This window comes from Capricornis sumatraensis, chromosome 4 (genome assembly GCF_032405125.1).
Source record: "Capricornis sumatraensis isolate serow.1 chromosome 4, serow.2, whole genome shotgun sequence".
Lineage (NCBI taxonomy): Eukaryota > Metazoa > Chordata > Mammalia > Artiodactyla > Bovidae > Capricornis > Capricornis sumatraensis.
This window is the reverse complement of record NC_091072.1, coordinates 19,174,809-19,196,207: the sequence shown is the minus strand read 5'-3', so window position 1 is coordinate 19,196,207 and position 21,399 is coordinate 19,174,809. Positions and strand designations below refer to the sequence as shown.

The 21,399-nt window shown below is 43.9% G+C and overlaps 1 pseudogene; it reads left to right on the top strand.

Moving 5' to 3' along the window:
* The first annotated feature begins 12,611 nt into the window (after positions 1-12,611).
* LOC138078069 (heterogeneous nuclear ribonucleoprotein C pseudogene) lies at positions 12,612-13,650 on the top strand (annotated as a pseudogene).
* Positions 13,651-21,399: the final 7,749 nt, after the last annotated feature.

Sequence of the window (21,399 nt, the reverse complement as noted above, 5' to 3'; positions counted from 1 at the left end):
TTTATAACCTTTAAAATGGCTTAATGAAGGCAAAGTTAAGTCTTGAAAGGTTTCATTGCGATTAAAGGCGTGGTCCATTTGCCAGTTCTCTTTCATAATGTTAATGTGGTTTCCCTAGCACATAAAATTTAATTACTGAGAGACATAAAAGATCGCCTGGGGACCCACCTTGGATAGAAAATTGATTGGACCTTCCTGTCTTTCCTCCCATTGCCCCCGCTCATCCATCCAAATCCTGTTTATCTTTCGATTCAAGCTCTAGCTCTAGCGCTCTCTCTCTTGCTTGAAATATTCCTCAGTCTTTCACTGATTGTTTGATGTTTGAAATCCTAGTGCTCCAGAGTGAGCCCAGAAGCATAAATCAGACCGGTACAAACCAAGGGACGCAGGAAAGGCAGCACAAAGGGAGACTTGTGTGTTACAGATTGTGGGGGAGAGCTGGGCAAAGTCAGGAGGGTGGAATCAAAGAGCTCTCAAACAAACCAAGGAACTTGACTTAGAATAGCTGATGCAGTGGTTCCCTTATACCAGACACTCACTTATTCAGTCATTGTTACTTCAAGTACCAGGTTCCACCCTTTACCTTTCCTTAACAGTCTATTACCTGGGGCAAGTCACAAAATCTTTCCGAGTCTCAATATATAGTTAGGGTTCGGTTTGATGGGAGACTTTGGAGGTGGAGAATAAAATAAACAGCAGTGCCTAAACAGGATAGAAATTTCTCTCTAGGATAGGTAGGAGCTCAGAGATTTATAGTCCGAAGCTGGCATGGAGGCCTGGCTGAGCAAAGTCCTCAGGGACTTAACTCCTCCCGCTACAGAGTGTGGTCTCACCATCACACCCTAAGCAGTTGCTGCATTCTAGGCAGCAGGATGGAAGGCGGGAGAACAGAAGGAGTGAATGGTTAACAAGGGGACTTCCCTGGTGGTCCAGTGGTTAGGACTCCACACTTCCACTGCAGGCAGGTGTGGGTTTGATCCCAGGTCGGAAAACTAAGATCCCACACGCCAGGCGGTGCAACATAAATAAACACTTCTATGTCAAAAAAATATTAATAACAGAGAAACACTGTGGTATGAGCAAAGAGAAAGAGAGCTTATCTCATCAAAAGGGAGTTTATTAGAAAGACAGAAATTTTTAAAAAGGGAGGAGGAGGGAAACCCTGACAAAAAGGAAAGAAATTCTTTGAATTAACAGAAATATTGTTACATATAATATATTAAGGAAGAATCTCATTTTGAGTGTCCAGTTCAGTCTAGTACTAAGGCCTCACAATTGAAAGGACCTGCAATAGAAGTCTATAATTAAATGAGAAAGAGAAAACTGGAAAGAGATACACCAAAATGTTTGCTCATGCTTAGAAGGTAGGGCTGGACGTGATTTCCTCCCTTACTTATGTGGTCACAGACAGACTCTGGAGTTAGACAGACATGAGTTTGATCTGGGTGTCTGTAAGGTCTGGTTGTGACCTTAGAAAAGTTATTTAGCTTTCTCTGAACCTTAATACCTCGGAAATATATTGTAAGATTTTAATGAAATTATATGTGAATGCATGTGAGTGTGTGTGTGCGCGCAAAGGAGCACAGCATTTGGAGGGCAGTAAGCCAAGAAAAGCTGGTATTGTTACTTGCAGGGACCTCTGCCTCCCTTTACCTGCCTTCCCCCATTTCTGAGCATTACTCACAGAAGGGCCACGTGAGGACACAGCAAGAAGACACCCATCTGCAATCCAGAAAGAGAGCCTTCTCCAAAAACCAGCCCTGCCAGCACCTTGATCTTGGATGTCCAGCCTCCAGGGCTATGAGAAAAATCAGTGTCCATCATTGAAGCCACCCAGTCTGTGGCATTTTGCAATGGCAGAACAGACTAATACTGGTAGGCTGGAAACAGAGGGTACGTTAACTGCTACCCTAATTGTAGTTCCCCACCTCTGAGATTAAGAAGCTGGCATTTTTCTTCTGAGAGCTTCCAAAATCTACCAGACTTTTAATATGTAGGAACAGGGACCAACTCAGGTCATGCTGGGAGACTGGATGAAACTTGGGAGAACTGGCTAATAAAAGCAAGCAAGAATGTCTTCTACCAGCAGTTGATGGGAAGGCAAAGCGAATTTACTGGCTAGTCCCAGGGTCGAGCAGGTTTTCTGTGTGCGAGTCTGGAGACAAAAATCTCTTTGTCAGCAACTTTGGTGGCGGGGGGAGGGTCTAGATTTGAGGTTGAACTGTTTGCATTTCTTTTACACATTGGGGTCCTAAGTGAATTAAAGTTCAGCTACTTTAGGTAATTACAGTTAACTGTTTTTCTCTGAGCCAGAAAAGTCAGGGAGAAGGAGAGGAGATATGCCATGTCCCTGACCTTCTCTCCTTTCCTATCAAACCATCCTCTTCCCTTCAGCCTCATCAGTTTGATAAACAGCTGCATTAAATTTAATCCTGGGCCGCTCTGCCACAGTTCCTCTTCTGAAAAAGATCCTCGGGGGAGTTTTCACACATTAAGAGAGTCGTCAACAGGCTGGCAGGAGGCGAGTCTTCCCCACTCATCGGATTTATGTCCACCCAGAGGCAAGACCAATAATCAAACAGCAACGCCTGCTGAGTGCGTATCACAGACCAGGTTCTGTGCTAAGAATTTTATACACATCAATCTCTGTGGTCTTAGTGAAAGTCCTCCCCATCCCTGACAGCAAATCGCCCTTCCTGTCTTGTTCCCCCACCCCACCCCGTTTCCAAGGAAATGGCCCTGATATGAGCAAGAGATGGGCATGGAATGCAGATTGGAAAACCCGTTTCAGGCTTTGTCCTTTCCTGACCTAACAGTGTCAGACATTGTAAAAGCAGCCTGGGAGAGAGTGGGATGGGAGAGGAAGTGCTAAGGAGAAAGCGGGTGCTGTCTCAGTATTTTCTGGCGGGAGTAGATGAGATGAATGATAACGTAGACCTAACATAGGGGCTATCGCACAGTGCGTATCAGTAAATATTTATACCCAATAACTGTCTTTTAATTTAAGAAGAAATTAAGAATCAGGAAGTATTTTTAATTTTAATACTTTAATTTTAATTTAGGTATTGATGCTTTTGAACTGTGGTGTTGGAGAAGACTCTTGAGAGTCCCTTGGACTGCAAGGAGATCCAACCAGTCCATTCTGAAGGAGATCAAACCTGGGATTTCTTTGGAGGGAATGATGCTGAAGCTGAAACTCCAGTACTTTGGCCACCTCATGCGAAGAGGTGACTCATTGGAAAAGACTCTGATGCTGGGAGGGATTGGGGGCAGTAGGAGAAGGGGACGACCGAGGATGGGATGGCTGGATGGCATCACGGACTAGACGGACATGAGTCTGAGTGAACTCCGGGAGATGGTGATGGACAGGGAGGCCTGGCGTGCTTCGATTCATGGGGTCGCAAAGAGTCGGATACAACTGAGTGACTCACTTTCACTTTCAGCTTCCCTGGCAGTCCAGTGGTTCTGGAAAGACTCTACCCTTCCACTGCAGGGGGTGAGGGTTCAATCCCTGGTTGGAGAACTAAGATCCCCCAAGCCACGAGGTGTGGCCAAAACACAAATAAATAATAAAAATGTTAAAGATTTTATTTTAAGTCCGACATAAGGTAATCTCTCCCACTTGCTATAGTCAGACCTGCTGCTGCTGCTGCTAAGTTGCTTCAGTCGTGTCCAACTCTGTGCAACCCCACAGACGGAAACCCACCAGGCTCCCCCATCCCTGGGATTCTCCAGGCAAGAACACTGGAGTGGGTTGCCATTTCCTTCTCCAATGCGTGAAAGTGAAGTCGCTCAGTCGTGTCCAACTCTTAGTGACCCCATGGACTGCAGCCTACCAGGCTCCTCCGTCCATGGGATTTTCCAGGCAAGAGTACTGGAGTGGGGTGCCATTGCCTTCTCCAGTAGTCAGACCACTAGAACCCAAAATTTCAGGGTAGCCTGAAAAATTTCAGCTGTAGCCTAAAAACCATTTTTTTTTACTGAAGAGCTTTTTAATTTTTTAACCCTGATAAGTGTTGCAGAGTTCGATGGCATTCTTCCTGCCATTGAAGCCAGCTTTAAACAGTTGGAATCTGAAAAAGTTTATTATAGTGACTTATGTCCGGTCCTAAGAGCATCTACTCCATCCTGAGGTTAAACTGGCCAATTATTTTTCCCCCAGAGGACCCCCTGAAATGATTCAAAGATCCTGAGGATTAGGCTTATGGCGTTGTTCTCTTAACTCCTGACTAAAAGTAGAGGTGTCTCAGAGAAGACTATCAGAAGGCAGTCACCCCGTTTCACTGCCGGGTCAGCAAAACTCAGGGGTCGGTGGCAGGCATGTAGGTGCTGCCACTTAGACAAGCCTTCTCCATGGCTCAGGTCCCAGATTTGCACTCAGCCAGAAGCATGAGCTTCTCAAGGGGCCTCGATAACAAGTAGCCAAATTCATCCTAGGTGGCCAGACAACTCTCTGTTCATCTCCTAGAAATACCCACACCCAAAACTGCTAAGTAAAAATTTACTGTTTATAGAAAACTGTTTTCCAGAGGGTGTTGCTGTTCCTAGCAGGACAGCATTCTCCTCTATGCTGGGAAAACCCTTAGGAACCAGCCGACTCAACAATGCTGAAGAGGGCAGGACCCAGTGCCAGGGGCAGCTGGGTGGCAATGCCCCACTGGAGCATTCTCTGTAATAACACATCAACCAAAAAAAGAAACAAGAATATTCCATTTGAACAAATTTGTGATGCAGCTCCACAAAATAATTGTAAGCAAATGTTCAGAAGGGTGAGTTGGGTCTCTATGCAGTGATCTGGAAGTGTCTCCAAAATACACTATTAAATAAACAAGCAGGAAAAAACAGCTGATGTGCAAAAAGGCGAATACTGACCCCAGGAGTACTTTAGCAAAGAACAGATATTTACAAGAGGGCACTATTTTGATAGTGCTGTGATCTTTGTTTCTGTATTTCCCATTACTCTGTGACCTTTCCCCCAGTCAGGCAGCAGTTAGAATATGCTAGGTGGGCTAGGTGGGCTGACTCGGACAAGCACTACACGGAAGGAAGAGGTCAACTCCTGGCTTCTGTGTTTTTAAATAGGTCTTGATAATCCTGGCAGAAATAACAGGCATGAGGGGTTCAAAACTCAAGGCCTTTGAGTTTTAAGAAGCTGGGCTTTTGAGATGCCTATCATTTTATGCCTCAAGCCATAGTCTTAGAAAACTTCTGCTCACTCTCAGTTTAAATGAAGACCCCTTGGACTAGCTGAAGGCAGTGAGTGAAATGCTCTCAGATCCCTAAGAAACAGCCCTGTGCCCTGCTACTGACCTTCCCCACCAGGTGCCCTAGGAGGATGGGAAAGAAATCCCAGAGGAGTTGGAAGATCTGAGAGCAGAGAAGACCTGGGCCTGGCTGCAGGGAAAGAGCCCCCAGGAAGGAGGCAGGCATGCCAGAGTCTTCCCATGACCTGGAGACAGAAGAGCCAAGACAGTCAAGTGGGGTAACCCTGAGACACAGCCAATCTCCCCTTGAGTAACACCCACCATGGATGGGAAGATTCAGATGCTTCCTGAAGATCCCAAAGGAGCCCAGAAGTAGCTGCGAGGCCAGAGCTCAGAGGCCTGGAAGCCAGAATGAGAAAAGCTGCCATTAGCACCTGCGTGGACCAGTGAGACTCTGATCAGGGACAAGAGCTCTAAGGTACCTGGGCGGAAGGTGGCACGGAGGAACGCATCCTTTGTCCACCCCACACCTTGACTCTCTACCATCCTCTATTCAAAAATCCCTCAAAACTTAATCACAGGTCCAGAAAACAGAAGTGGTAAATGTTGAAATGTCTAAGATCAAGTTCATACATCATAATGGAAACTTAAAAAACTATTTCAGCAACATGGATGGACCTAGAGATTTTCATAACTAAGTGAAGTAAGTCAGACAGAGAATGACAAGTATCATAGGATATCACTTCTATGTAGAATCTTAAAATATGTTACAAATGATGGCTTCCCTGGTGGCTCAGAGGATAAAGCATCTGTCTGCAATGCAGGGGACCTGGGTTCGATCGCTGGGTTGGGAAGATCCCCTGGAGGAGGAAATGGCAGCCCACTCCAGTATTCTTGCCTGGAGAATCCCATGGATAGAGGAGCCTAGCGGGCTACAGTCCACGGGGTCGCAAAGAGTCGGACATGACTGAGCGACTTCACACGCACACAAAACAGAAACAGACTTGCAGACATAGAAAACAAATTTTAGTTACCAAAGGGGAAAAGTGGGGAGTCAGTCCAGTTCAGTTCAGTCGCTCAGTCGTGTCCGACTCTTTGCGACCCCATGAATTGCAGCACACCAGGCCTCCCTGTCCATCACCAACTCCCAGAATCCACCCAAACTCATGTCTATTGAGTCAGTGATGCCATCCAACCATCTTATCCTCTGCTGTCCCCTTCTCCTCCAGCCCTCAATCTTTCCCAGAATCAGGGTTTTTTCAAAAGAGTCAGCTCTTTGCATTAGGTGGCCAAAGTATTGAAGTTTTAGCTTCAACATCAGTCCTTCCAATGAACACCCAGGACTGACCTCTTTTAGGGTGGACTGATTGGATCTCCCTGCAGTGCAAGGGACTCTCAAGAGTCTTCTCCAACACCACAGTTCAAAAGCATCAATTCTTCGGCACTCAGCTTTCTTTATAGTCCAGCTCACACATCCATACATGACTACTGGAAAAACCACCGTAGCCTTGACTAGACAGACCTTTGCTGACAAAGTAATGTCTCTGCTTTTTAATATGCTGTCTAGGTTGGTCATAACTTTCCTTCCAAAGAGTAAGCGTCTTTTAATTTCATGGCTGCGGTCACCATCTGCAGTGATTTTGGAGCCAAAAAAAATAAAGTCAGCCACTGTTTCCACTGTTTCCCCATCCATTTGCCATGAAGTGATGGGACCGGATGCTATAGGTGGAGATAAACTAAGAGTCTGGGATTAATGGATACACACTACTATATACAAAGTAGATAAACAACAAGGTTCTACTGTATAGCACAGAGAACTAATTTCAATATCTTGTAATAACCTATAATGAAAAAGAATTTGAAAATGAATATATATACATATAAACTGAGTCACTTCATCGTACACCAGAAACTAACACAACACTGTAAATCAATTATACCTCAATAAGAAAAAGAAAGAAACTTAAAAACAGGATTCATTTCTACTACAGAAAAAATATATATTAACCACATTCTTGCCACCTGGTATGGTCTGAAGTTTGCCTCTGCTTTTCCTCATCTATATGCAGGTATATGTAGAAAAAAGTTCTGAAATGGCTAACAGTAGTTACCCCTACAGAATGGAACTGGAGAAGAGGATAGACATTTGTCTTTTTCAGTTCACATGGCTAGTTTTTCTACCAAGAGCAATAACATAAACGCCCCTTTCACTCAACGGAGATAGTGGGGAGAATACGTTCCTGGATATGGAATACTGACTCCCTCGAGGCTCACAGGGTTGTTGTGGCATCACCTAGGTCAACATGTGACCCCAGAATCTTCCACTGCCAATTACAGATTGTTCCCTTCACATCCTCTGATGTCAAACAAGCCTTTTTCAGCTCAAACAATTTCTACCCACCTTCACTCCCAGTTTGCAAGTCATTCCCAGGCTGTAATCGGTCTTATGATTTTATTCTTTTTTTAGAGAGAGAGTAGATCTTTTTATTTATTTATTTGACCGCACTGGGTCGTGGTTGCAGAACATGGGAGCTTTAGTTGTGGCATGTGGGGTCCCTGACCAGGGATCAAACTCCAGGCCCCCTGTACTGGAAGCATAGTCTTAGGCACTGGACCACCAGGAAAGTCCTGATCGTTTTATTCTTAATGTAAAAGGATACCCACCAGTTCCTAACTGCATACTAAATTTTACCCCCTGTTTCTGCACTGATGTGCTTGAAAAAACTCCAGATACCATAGAATTCAAACTTCAACATCCACCATGATGTTTTCATTTGGTTCACGGCAGGCCAGCACCATCACTAATACACTTTTGACAACCGTTATGGGTCAAGATGATTCACCAGAATACAAAGTAATTGGCAGAAACAGAGACCATAATAAACAACACATTGCAAAATGCAGTCAACTCACGATAGAGTGATAGAGCAGTCACTGGCTGAAAATATTTGCAGTGTGGTAAATTAATGCCAAGTTTACGTAGAATAGCTAACGTGTGTAAAGAAAGCATACTGTGGAAGAATGAAATTCTGCACTATGGAGCAAAATTTGCATCAAGTATCCATTATTTCAAACAGGCCTAAAGGGGAAAAAATAGTTTAGAAACAGTTGCTTTCTGATTAACAAGAGAATAGACACAGTATATCTAGTGGAAAGTCAATTAACACAGTTGGCACATTCACTTACAAGAGTGGTGAGTTAATTAACATAGGGCTGGCAAGGTCATATATAGCTTAAGTAAGCAAATTCAATATCCTTTACAATTAATGGCTTATGTAAACAACTACAGTTTTCTACAATAAACACCTTTTTCAACACTTTTGGTTATCAACTTTCCAGTTAAAATGTTACTTTCCCAGGAATTAAAAGTATACAATTAAAAAACAGAAAGAAAGCCTAAGGAGATCCAACCAGTCCATTCTGAAGGAGATCAGCCCTGGGATTTCCTTGGAAGGAATGATGCTAAAGCTGAAACTCCAGTACTTTGGCCACCTCATACGAAGAGTTGACTCATTGGAAAAGACCCTGATGCTGGGAGGGATTGGGGGCAGGAGGAGAAGGGGACGACAGAGGACAAGATGGCTGGATGGCATCACTGACTCGATGGATGTGAGTCTGAGTGAACTCCAGGAGATGGTGATGGACAGGGAGGCCTGGTGTGCTGCGACTCATGGGGTCGCAAAGAGTCGGACATGACTGAGCAACTGAACTGAACCGAACTGAACTGTTTCTTTATATGAGGACAAGAAACAAAGCACAGAAAGTTTTAAGTTCAAACAGGATCTCTGCCCCCAGGTTAGTAACTAACGGGGGTCTTTGCTCCCTTTACCCTGTGGTTAACAAAATGTAAGAGGTTACAACCTTCTCTAGTTTACCTCGCTGAGCCACACAGTAGAGCAACCTGCTCTGAAATTTTCAGAGGACTTCTCTCAACAAGACTCATCCTATCAAGTCTTCCATAAATTAGACTTGGTACCCATAATTACTTGTAATTTTATGAAAGGTGGATTCAAAGTTCTAGTGGGATTTTGGTTTCTTTTAAAGCATATACTGTTACTTCCATGGGTCAATAACACTCAGAAAATGGATTTTTTTAATATAGATAATGTATATGATATACTGTTTTCTGTAACTGAGTGTTTTACATAAACACACACGTCTATTTCAGAAAAATGTTTCAGAGGGAAATAGTGTTATAACAAATTAACACTGCAGGGAGCAGCATTAAACTGTTATCCATATATTACTTCTCTAAAAAAAAAAAAAGCACCCAGTAAATGCAAAAATAACTTTTTTCCAGAACCTAAGACCATTTTCAACATCAGTCAAGACTCACTGAAAGTGTTTTTAATAACACTCAGAGTTAGCATGTCCTCAACCGATGCTTATGCCTGGTTGCTCACCTTAGCTTTACTGCTCTGCTCTCCTGTGGTTGGTTGATGTCCTACCGGCAGAAAAATACCACCTTGCTAGGTAACACAGCGCGTCTTCCCTTACCCAGCCTCTCTGAGGACACTGGGGAGAGGGTTGGGTTGAGGGGCTGAGGAGTGGAAGGGAACATGGCGCCCGAGAGCCTCCTCAAGCCCACGTACCGAAGACGCTACAGGAAGATGGTACCCGGTACCTGAGAATGCTGGACGCAGAACAAGACTAGCTGGACTGCCAAACCAAAGGATGGAAACGCAGGGCTCAGGAAAAGCCTTAGAGTGAGAGTCTCCACTTGTTATTCCAACACACTTCCGTCTCTTCAGCCAAAACTACACTTCCGGCTCCTTCGCGGGGCGTGCAGTTGAGTGTCCAACCTCCGGTAATGTGAGGCATGAGCAGGCCTGGCATGTGGTGAGGTCATTACAGCTAGAGTCCCTTCTCCTCCCCTCTCTCTCCCTTCTGCTGACTTGACGCAGCCCGGCATGGAGACCTTGGGAGCTACACGTTAGAGCTGCTTGAGCTCTGATGGAGGAGCCTCTGCTTCCTCCTTACTGCCTGGAGGAAAACCCCGCTGACCAAAAACACCCCTTTAGGATTACAGAGAGGCAGAAATGAACTTCTACTGTGTTGGAGTCACTATACACTTTTGGAGTTTGTAATAAAGAGCTTACATAGTCTAGTATACAAGCCAACATGCAAAACCTGCTCCAACATTTTGGAGAAGTATTCTTTCCCCACCATGCTGCTGCTGCTGCTAAGTCGCTTCAGTCGTGTCCAACTCTGTGCGACCCCAGAGACAGCCTCCCACCAGGCTCCCCCGTCCCTGGGATTCTCCAGGCAAGAACACTGGAGTGGGTTGCCATTTCCTTCTCCAATGCATGAAAGTGAAAAGTGAAAGGGAAGTCGCTCAGTTGTGTCCGACTCTGTGCGACCCCATGGACTGCAGCCCACCAGGCTCCTCTGTCTATGGGATTTTCCAGGCAAGAGTACTGGAGTGGGGTGCCATTGCCTTCTCCATTCCCCATCATACTATCTCCCTTATCTTTCAGACAATCCATTGCCTGAAACCATTTTTCTACTCGGTGTTCCAACATAATGAGTCCCAATTCATCCTCAGGTTCTTTTTTTCCCAACAATATTAACTTTTTTCACCTATATTAAAATTATTGACAAATAACTAATATATTTAAAGTGTACAACATAATAATATATATAGAAATTATGAAAGTTCCCCCTATAGAATTAATCAACACGTCACCTCACAAATTTACCTTTTTTTTTTTTTTTGGTGAGAACCCAAGTTCTAATCTCTCAAAAAATTTCAATTATACAATATAGTATGATCAACTGTAATCATCATGTAATACATAAGTTGCACAGACCTTATTCATCTTATAAATCAAAGTTTGTACCCGTTCACCACTCTCTCCCTATTTCTCCCACAATGGCAACACTATTATATTATTTCTGTGAGTTTTGACTTTTTTTTCCCCCAGATTTCTCATATAAGTGATATCATGCAGTATTTGCCTTTCTCTGGCTTATTTCACTTAGCATGATGCCCTCCAGGTTTACCCATGTTGCTGCACACGACACAATTTCATTTTTTGTGACTGAATAAGATTCAGTTTATTTCTATCATATCTTCTTTATCCATTCGTCTGTCAATTTTAGACAAACACTAAGGCCGTTTCCATATCTTGAAGGCTAGTATGAATAATACTGCAGTGAATATGGGAATACAGATTGAATCCAGGATTGCTGGTAACTCAGAAGCCAAAGAAAAGTGTAGAAAATTGGTGAAAGAAGTTCCTGGCCAACTCATCTTTCAAGACCCAGCCCCTTGCTACCTTGACTCCTGTGCGCGCTTCTACGATGGCAACCACCACACTACTTATCTAATTTGCTTTCATGAATCCCACCTCCTTCCCATTCTATTATAACACCCTTAAGGGCAGGCACCATTGATCCCTGTCTACACCTTTAACATTTAGAGCAATGGGGCTCAGGCTTGGAGATTAGATAGGATGGCGTTCTATCCCTTCCCCTTACGAGATGTGTGACCTTGAAAAGCTTTTTTCACTTCCTCTCTCTGAGCTGACTTAGTTGATGGGAGGATTCTTGAGAAATATTATTCTCCCTAATTATTGAGATAATCATAATTACTGTTATTAATGCAAGTTCAGCATGTGATTCAGTGCCTGGCACCGTCCATCACAGCTAAATAAATGATTCAAGGTTCACAAAGGCTGATTTTTCACCCTCTTCTTGCCTCTGTGACTGTCTCTGCCAGGAAACTGTTTTGAGAAATGATATGTACAACTGCTAATTCTAAAACTCTCTTTTCCTGTTTCCAGATTCCCAACCCAGGCATTCCAAGTTCTAAGGCTTCAAATAAACAGACCCTTGATTACAGAATTTGTCTGGTTTCTTCCCCAGAGCATGCTCTGTGACAACACTGGTTTGTCTGTGCCCTCTGCAGCAGAGATTGGATCACTACCTCAGCCACTGGTACTAGCATGATGCCGATTATCACTTTGTCCCTTGTGTTTATGTCACTTATATCTATGTCTCATTCCTTCTCTGGTCAAAAATGGCAGAAGAATCACAGTCCATCATAGAGGCTATTAAAAGTGCCAAAATCAAACTAGGAAAGTTCAAAGTGAAATTTCAATTCTCTTGAGAAAGAGCAACTGCAGCATGGACTTTTGAAGGATCACTCAAGCCTCTACAGAAAAAAAAGAATAACTCACACTCAAGACATAAAATACGTGAAAACTTGTAAGACTGTGTTCTACCCATGTCTATAGTCCAGAGTTACACACACACACGCACAATACGTTCCATTTTCAGAGAAAAAAAATTTCAAGAAAATCAAGCCAATAAATGAAGAAAACATGAATTAATAAGATACAAAAATTAAGGTGAACAGGCGAAGACTGAGCGATTGCAACCGCGTTGCCGACCTCGAGTAGCAATCGCCTTCTTCAGGTAGAACCCAGGGGTAGGAGATTCAGAATCGAATCTCTTCTCCCTTCCCCCTCCTGGTTACAAATCACTTGAAATACATAAGTTAGTGGAACTTGCTTGAGTGAGATTTTTTTGATCTTCAGCTACATTTTTCAGCTTTGTGAGGCACCGTATCATCAAAGACAATGGCCAGCAATGTTACCAAGACAGATCCTCGCTCCATGAACTCTTGTGTATTCATTGGGAATCTCAGTACCCTTGTGGTCAAGAAATCTGACGTGGAGGCAATCTTCTCAAAATACAGCAAAATCGTGGGTTGCTCTGTTCATAAGGGCTTTGCCTTCGTTCAGTACGTTAATGAGAGAAATGCCCGGGCTGCTGTGGCAGGAGAGGATAGCAGAATGATTGCTGGCCAGGTTTTAGATATTAATCTGGCTGCAGAGCCAAAAGTGAACTGAGGAAAAGCAGGTGTGAAACAATCTGCAGCGGAGATGTACGGCTCATCTGTTGACTCGGACTATGACTTTCAGTGGGATTATTACGACAGGATGTACAGTGACCCAGCACGTGTTCCTCCTCCTCCGCCTATTGCTCGGGCTGTAGTGCGCTCAAAACGCCAGCGTGTATCAGGAAACACCTCACAAAGGGGCAGAAGTGGCTTCAATTCTAAGAGTGGACAGTGGGGATCTTCTTCTAAGTCTGGAAAGTTGAAAGGAGATGGCCTTCAGACCATTAAGAAGGAGTTAACCCAGGTCAAACAAAAAGTGGACTCTTTACTGGAAAGCCTGGAAAAAATTGAAAAAGAGCAAACAAGGAGTAGAGATGAAGAATGATGAGTCAGAAGAGGAGCAGAGCAGCAGCTCCCTGAAGAAAGATGAGACCAATGTGAAGACGGAGGGGGTGCAGATGACTCTGCTGAGGAGGGGGACCTACTGGATGATGATGGTGAGAATGAAGATGGGGGGATGACCAGCTGGAGTTGATCAAGGATGATGAAAAAGAGGCTGAGGAAGGAGAGGATGACTCTGAAGCACTTAGCGGGGTTTAGAAATCTTGTCCCATTCTTTCCTTACCTAGGCGCTTGTCTAAGATCAAAATTTTCACCAGATCCTCTCCCCTAGTATCTTCAGCACATGCTCACTGTTCTCCCCATCCTTGTCTTTCCCATGTTCATTAATTCATATTGCCCTGTGCCCAGTCCCATTTTCACTTCCTTTGACCCTCCTAGTAGTTATATTGTCTTACCCTGTAATTTTTGCTTTTAATTTTGATACCTCTTTATGACTTAACAATAAAAAGGATGTATGGTTTTTATCAACTGTCTCCAAAATAATCTCTTGTTATACAGGGAGTACAGTTCTTTCCGTTCATACCAATAGTTGCTTCCCTAACTACAAAGGCAGTCTCATTAGTTGAGTAGAACCTGAGGGCAGCTTTGAGTTAGAGGTATGTGTGTTATACCCCACATAAGAGTGCTGTGTGGGGCTGTTCAACACAAATGTAGCAATGTATTTTTGTGAATGAGAGTTGGCATGTTAAATGCATCCTCTAGAAAAATAACTAATGTAATAGTCTTAAGATTTGTTTTCTAAAGTTGATACTGTGGGTTATTTTTGTGACCAGCCTGATGTTTGGGACCTTTTTTTCTCAAACTAAACAAGACCTTATTAAACCAGGAATTTGGAGAGAAAAAAAAAAAGATACAAAAATTAAAATTTTAAGTAACCAGGATAACTTCCAGAAAAAGAGAAGTCAAACCACAAAATTGGAAGATAATACTAATTAATATTTAATAATTCAGCCAAGGAAATAAGATAACTAGTATTGTAGAAATCTCTGGATTGTGTGTATGCTGAAGTGTCAATTTCATCACAGTGGACAGGGCACCCAATAACTTGAATGAAAAAGAATCTGTATGCCAAATGACACAGCAGAGCCGTGGATGAGCACTACCTTTTCCACCTGATCTGGTGACAAGATGTCACTGGTATGTGCTTTGAAGACTTCAAGAACCCAGAGAACAGAATCCACTTGACTGCAGTTCTGACGACATGGGCTCAGATCTCCTCACCCCCACGGTCCCCTACCCCCACCCAGGTCAGCTCCTTGAGTGCTACCTAAGCCGGCCCTCTGGATGGCAGCTGTTGATTACTGTTAATGGGAGTGTTTATCACTGCATGTGCTGAAAGTTAAGTTCAAATGGGTGTAGTTTGGACTGCTAGGAGTGTAGGGCCTGATTTCTGCCTTCAAAGGCCAGACACTGGTGGTAATGACAAATGTCAGTACCCCACAGATGGCCATGTCAGGTTCTGACTCACTTGACATTTTTATCAGGGATCCGGGAGAGTGGAAATGGCATGTTAATGGCAGCTGCACGTGGCAGCTGGACACTGAGCCCATGAGAAGGTGAGGCTGCAGACAAGTCCCAGGGGCTCAAACGAAGGAAGAAAACCCAGAGTCAGCCTGGCAGACACAGATGAGCTAATAGGCTTCGGAAGGACGGACAAATCACAAGTAATGGACAGGCTGACCAGCAGGTGCCAAAAATAGAAACTCTGGGTGTGAGTCACATGCACACAGGACAGAAGCTGCTCCATCAGATCACTGCGTGATCCCCAGCTCCAAGCCCTGCCGGGGAGGAGAGTGTGTGCTCTCATAGCAAAAATAACTGCAATAATGAGTCTGGAGGGAGGGAGGGCATGAAAATAGGGGAACTCTGGGGAATCAGGGGAGGAAAGATCAAGGCATTCTGCAAAGGTCAAGAATATGAACACATACTCTGCTTCTTTTGTTGCTCCCAAGCCCTGACCCTCCTTCTCAGTCACAAGGTTAATGAACCTCACACGCTCACTCTCAAATTGGTGCAAGTAATGCATATGGTTTGGGGGTCCACAAATGTTAAACCAACGTCTAGAGTTAGCCCAGGTGATCTTCTACCTGGCTCTCAATTTCTCAAGTATAGGCTCTAACCGTGAACCAAACCCTTTCAGATGAAGAAACACATCCCTAAGACTATCAGAAGTCTCTTTGCCCTTATCACCGACTACTAAAGAACACCAGGCTGTCTTCTCTGGAGGTGTTTAAGGACACTGCCAACGCAATTGCAAAAACCCCAGAGAGGAAATGGGGTAGGGCGAGGTGGGCATCTTCATGGGAGCCAGAGACAGGGCAGTTCTCCTCTAACCTGTTTAATCTGAGGGTCAACAGAATACATGGCTAATTTGCTATTGAACAGGTTTTGAAATTCTCTGTTGTGTTGGCTTCCTGCCTTTATTCTCTATTCTTTGCTGGCAAGTCCTTCCTCAAGCCATTAACTGCTCATTAGCACCTTCATAGAAAAGAGCAGCATGGAAACTGAATGGGGTGGGGGTAAAATGTGGAGTCCCAACGATGGCCGTGAGTCTGAGTGAACTCCGGGAGTTGGTGATGGACAGGGAGGCCTGGCGTGCTGCGATTCATGGGATCGCAAAGAGTCGGACACGACTGAGCGACTGAACTGAACTGAACGTGACCTGAGTCAGAGAAATGGCTTAGCAGATGGATGTCTTAGGCGTCACCTAAAATAACAATCTTCTACATCTAACTCTCGAATCGTCCTTCAAATCAAGGTAAGAAGGATTGTTTCATCCTTTTTTCTTTTTATTTCTCTCTTTTTTTCTTAAATGGTCGTGTTATCCAACCCTCAAAACTCGGAATCTTGGGATAGTATCTATTAATATCTTAATGATAACCCATCTTCTAATTTATAGAAAGGAGTATGAATGGGATGAAACTTCTCTTACCGAGACTTTGTCTCTATTTACAGTAGTTTTCCTGCAGTTTTCCGATTCTTGTGGGCAATGGAAGGGGGTAAAGAGATTGAAGGGGACACTTTCTGGAGTCACCAGAGAGCCTGGGGAAGTGGTTACTTCTGGAAAGATAGCCAGTGCCATGATCTCTTAGTCATCTCTGCAAATTAGATATTGACAGTGGTAACTCTCTGGGAGGAAGCAAGAATTTAGCAAGCAAGCAAAGACTCCAGTTTTGAATTAAGAGAAAGCTCATAAACCTCTCTCAGCCATCAGATTGGCCCAGACTGATGAAAGCAGAGAAATTATTCCCTGAGAGGCCAGGCCTGGGGATAGCAGGGGCCACGCCAGGCTGAGGTCCTAGAAGGAATGAATGGAATGGGAGGCAGGTCCAGCGGAGAAGGAGAGGACTCAGGATAGCTCAGAACACCAATCACTTCTCCCTGTGGTTTTCCTCATAAAGTTAAACCCAGAAAGAGTAAGTGATGCATCCAAGGTCACACAGTTGGGAATGCAAATCAAACTCCTCATTGTGTCCTGGCGTTATTTCCCTCCAAAGTGCATTTGCGAAAGAAAAAAAAAATCATTCCAAAAAAAAAAAAAAATTTGTCAGGGTTCTCCCTGCCAGTCCAGTGGTTAAGACTCTGAGTTCTCAATGCAGGGGACGTGGGTTGGATCCCTAGTCCAGTGCAGCCAAATAAAACAGTTAAATCACTCTAAAAAAAAAAATTATTAAGCTTATTTTAGTCCTGGGTATGAACTGATGAACCCACTTCAACCCTAACCCTTTTATGTTCAACACTTTTTACATCAACTTGCATGAAGAAAAAGAAGGCAAGCTTTTCTCATCTGCAGGTGGCACAAATCTGGGAGAAAACAGCTAATAGAGTGAATGACGGGACCAGGATCAAAAAAGACACTGAGCAAAAGCAATGAGCCAAAACTGACAAGACACAATTTAGGTAGAGTCTCAAATTTTAACTATGTAAATGTAAGAAGGAAGAAGGCAATGGGATACGGCAGCAATGCCTATGAAAAACAGAGGCGCTTCAGGCAACCACAGAGGTTTAATCAGAGGAACCCAACGGAGTACACAAGTCTGGGCCCCGACCCCTGATTCAGGAGATTCTGGTCTAATAGGCCCAGATATCTATAGGCTTTCTAATTTTGTTTTGAATTTTAATTTTTTGGCCATGCCACACGACATGTGGGATCTAGTTTCCTGACCAGGGATGAAACCTCTGCCCCCTGCATTGGAAGTATGGAGTCTTAACCACTGGACCACCAGAGAAGTCCTCGGTATGCTTTTTAAACGTCACCAGTGATTCAGAAGTACACCCCACCTTGAGGACCACCTGACAACAGCAGGGCAAGGGTCAGTCACAAACACAGTGGGGCCTCCACAAGCATCAGTGTGGTCTTGGCTTACGTTAACAGAAATATAGACTCTAAAGGTGACTGTATTTTCTTGTATGTAGATCAAACTTTTTAAGTTATTCTTTCATTCATTGCTAAAATGTTAATCAAGTGCCTGTGAAGAGTCAGGCACCAGGGTTACAATTAAAAGACAGACCCAGCCCTGTGCTCACAGAGCTTACAGTCTGATGGGGAAAGGCCACACCTGTGTAACTGGGGCTTTGCCAGCCTGTGGGTGCACGTGAGGATGAATCTCCCAACATTACTCCAGATCCTGATGATGCTCATCTCCGTATGTTTAGAGGAGAAGTCTAACCTCTCCCTAGGATTCCTCACTCTAGATATTTCCAACGATCGCAGAGGGTTTATCACTGTCCCTAATTCACTCCCAATTTCTCTTCACTCCTTGGCAAGGAGCCAGACTTCATGAAGACGTGTGCGTAGAGGCCAGACCTACTCAGAGCTGGGCTGTGGTCTTCTGCCAGTGGACTGGTTCGTCGGTGCAGGGCAGGTACTAGACACAAAGCAAAAGGTTAGGATACCATCAAAATCCCCTGGGTATCAGACAGGGAGCTTCTGAACTAGACAAGGTGTGATGGGAACTCCAAAAAAAAAAAGAGGATTTGAGAAAAGACGTATTATGCAAGTAGAATTCGGAGGACTCAGCCTCCGGATAGGGGAAAGGAACCAGGAAGAGGAAGGAGTCAGCATTATTTCAAGTCCAAGTCTATGGGATCACATAACTTAAACATGTTACTCGATGTTGCTTGAGGGAAGAGGGTGGGGAGGGACTGAGGCCTATAAGTAAAGAATATTTATTCCATTTTGGACACTTTGAGATTGAGATCCTGGGAGGCACCCAGATAGAAATGTCAAGAAGACAGTGAAAAGGTAGAAATACCTCCATTGGAGTAGGCTGAAGTTGATGGAAAAAATACTAAATTAAATAAGCAGGTGAAGCACCACCCTGGTAGTCCAGTGGTTAAGCATCCACCTTCCACCCTCTTGCACTGCTGGTGAGAATATAAATTGATACAGCCACTATGGAAGAGATTCCTTAAAAAACCAGCAATAAAACAACCACATGAAGCAATCCCACTCCTAGGCATATACCCTGAGGAAACCAAAACTGAAAAAGACACATGTATCCTATTGTTCATTGCAGCACTGTTTACAATAGCTAGAACATGAAAGCAACCTAGATGTCCATCAACAGATGAATGGATAAAGAAGTTGTGGTACATATACACAATGGAATATTACTTGGCCATAAAAAAGAATCCATTTGAGTCAGTTCTAATGAGGTGGATAAATCTAGAGCCTATTATACAGAGTGAAGTAAGTCAGAAAGAGAAAGTTAAATATCATATACTAATGCATATATACAGAATCCAGAAAGATGGTACCAAAGAACTGATCTGCAGGGCAGCAATGGAGAAACAGACATAGAGAACAGACTAATGGACACGGGGAGAGGGGAGGGGAGGGTGAGATGTATGGAGAGAGTAACACAGAAACTTACATTACCATAATTAAAATAGACAGCCAACAGGAATTTGCTGTATGACTCAGGAAACTCAAACAGGGGCTCTGTATCAACCTAGAGGGGTGAGATGGGGAGGGAGATGGGAGGGAGGTTCAAGAGGAAGGGGATACATGTATACCTATGGCTGATTCATGATGAGGTTTGACAGAAAACAAAATTCTGTAAAGCAATTATTCTTCAATTAAAAAAAAAAAACTAATTAAAAAAAAAAAAAAGAATCCACCTTCCAATGCAGGGGTCTTTGGTTCAATCCCTGGTCAAGGCACTAGACCCGTTATGCCTCAAGGCAACTAAATCCATGAGCTGCAACTATAGGAGCCCAGGAACCACAACAGAGGCCCAGTGCAGGAAAATTTTTTAATTAATTAATTTTAAAAAGCAGATGATCTCTGATCTTTGTAACCCAGAAAAAACAACTTCAGGAGAGACTGGGAGGTGAAAGGTGAGAGGCAAGGGTTGGTAAAAAAGGCAGTTAGTTAGAAGAAGTGCAAAAGAACAAGACAGATAATAATAAGGCCTCTTATAATTTTAAAATTAATACCAATTTTTAAAATTTTGAGGACATATAAAGAAGAAATTTTTAATTTCCCATACTTCTACCCCAGAGAGAAACACTAAGAATATCCTCAGAGAGTTCCCTCCAGACATTTTTTAATGTATATTTTAGGGAGGTTTGTATTTTTTTTTTTGAATCATACCTTAATGCACGTTTATTCCTGATTGCTTCATTTAAATTCTATCTGGAGAATTTTCCTGTGTAACTAAATAGTTTTCAAACACTGTTTTTAATACTTTGAGCAATAGTTCACCTTTTGCCTAAATCAAAATGTATGTCAACAGCTAGGATTGTTGTTTCAAATCTCTTTGTTACACAAATCCACCTTTCTAGATGTTGGAAAGAAAGATAAAGACAAGTTTGCTCCAAGGTATGGCAGGTTGAGGGGGAAGAGTGATTTTTGAAGGGTTTTGTTTTTAATGCAAAAGAAACCTGAGTTTGTCTGAAGACAGAACCAAGAGAAACTGAGGCAGAGTGCTGAAAGAGGAAGGCTCTGGAGAAGGTGTGAGTTTGCAGGAAGGTGATTCTTTGAGCTTCTCCCCCTAGCCTAGAGACAGCAGCCCCAGGAAGACTCCACACGATCACAGTCAGCTACCACGTAAGACAGAAACCTGGCTCCACTACTGTCCGGCCTCACTGCCCTCCCCTTTGGGGGACTGGATTTCCAGCTCAGGAACCTGAGTGGCACTGGGGAGTCATCCTCTCTCAACTGCCCTCGGGGCTAATGAGATTGAGTCCTCTGAGCCCCTCAGAGAAAGAGGCTACCCAGACTCAGGGCCAACTATTGTGCTAATTATTTCGATGGGAGCAAAACAATCACGGGCCACGCAGTTTCCTTGTTTCCTGCAGGATGATCAAGCCAGGCTCCAGGGGCTCAAGGCTACTTCTCTTTCCCTCATTTTCCATCCCCTGCCAGGAGCCCACGGGTCTCTTCCTTCCACGCCTCTCCACCTTCCTCTGGTCCCCTCCTGGTCCCATCCCCAACTCAACCCAAAGGAACAATTAAGATCTCCTAGGGCCACTGTCTGGGTTCAGTTTCCAAGCACTTGAGCCACCCTTCCTCTTTGTGTCTGCAGCCCAGATCCCTCCACAGGGGTTTTGTTGCAGCGTCTTCGTATGCTCCATAGCAAACTCAGTATCTTTGTTCTTGAAAGCACCCAAACAGTGCATTGCCAGAAAAGACACAACTCTCCAAGGGGTAAACATCCCTTCGCATTTCTGATCGTCTGAGACTGTCATGTCAGGGAGTAAATGAAGCAGCATTTATTAGGCCACCTGCCTTGGTGCCACAGCCAGACAATGATGAGGAAGCTTGAATGGGAAGGCAGAGCAGAGCTATTCTGTAGCCACGGGCGCTCTCTAGTGTTCAGAGGCCTTAACTCCCCCACAGCCTGACAAGATGAATAAAACAATATGTGGATGCACAATGGATATTCTCTCCGAGCATCTTAATTTCTTATTGCATTACCATTTCCAATCTAGGCCACACAA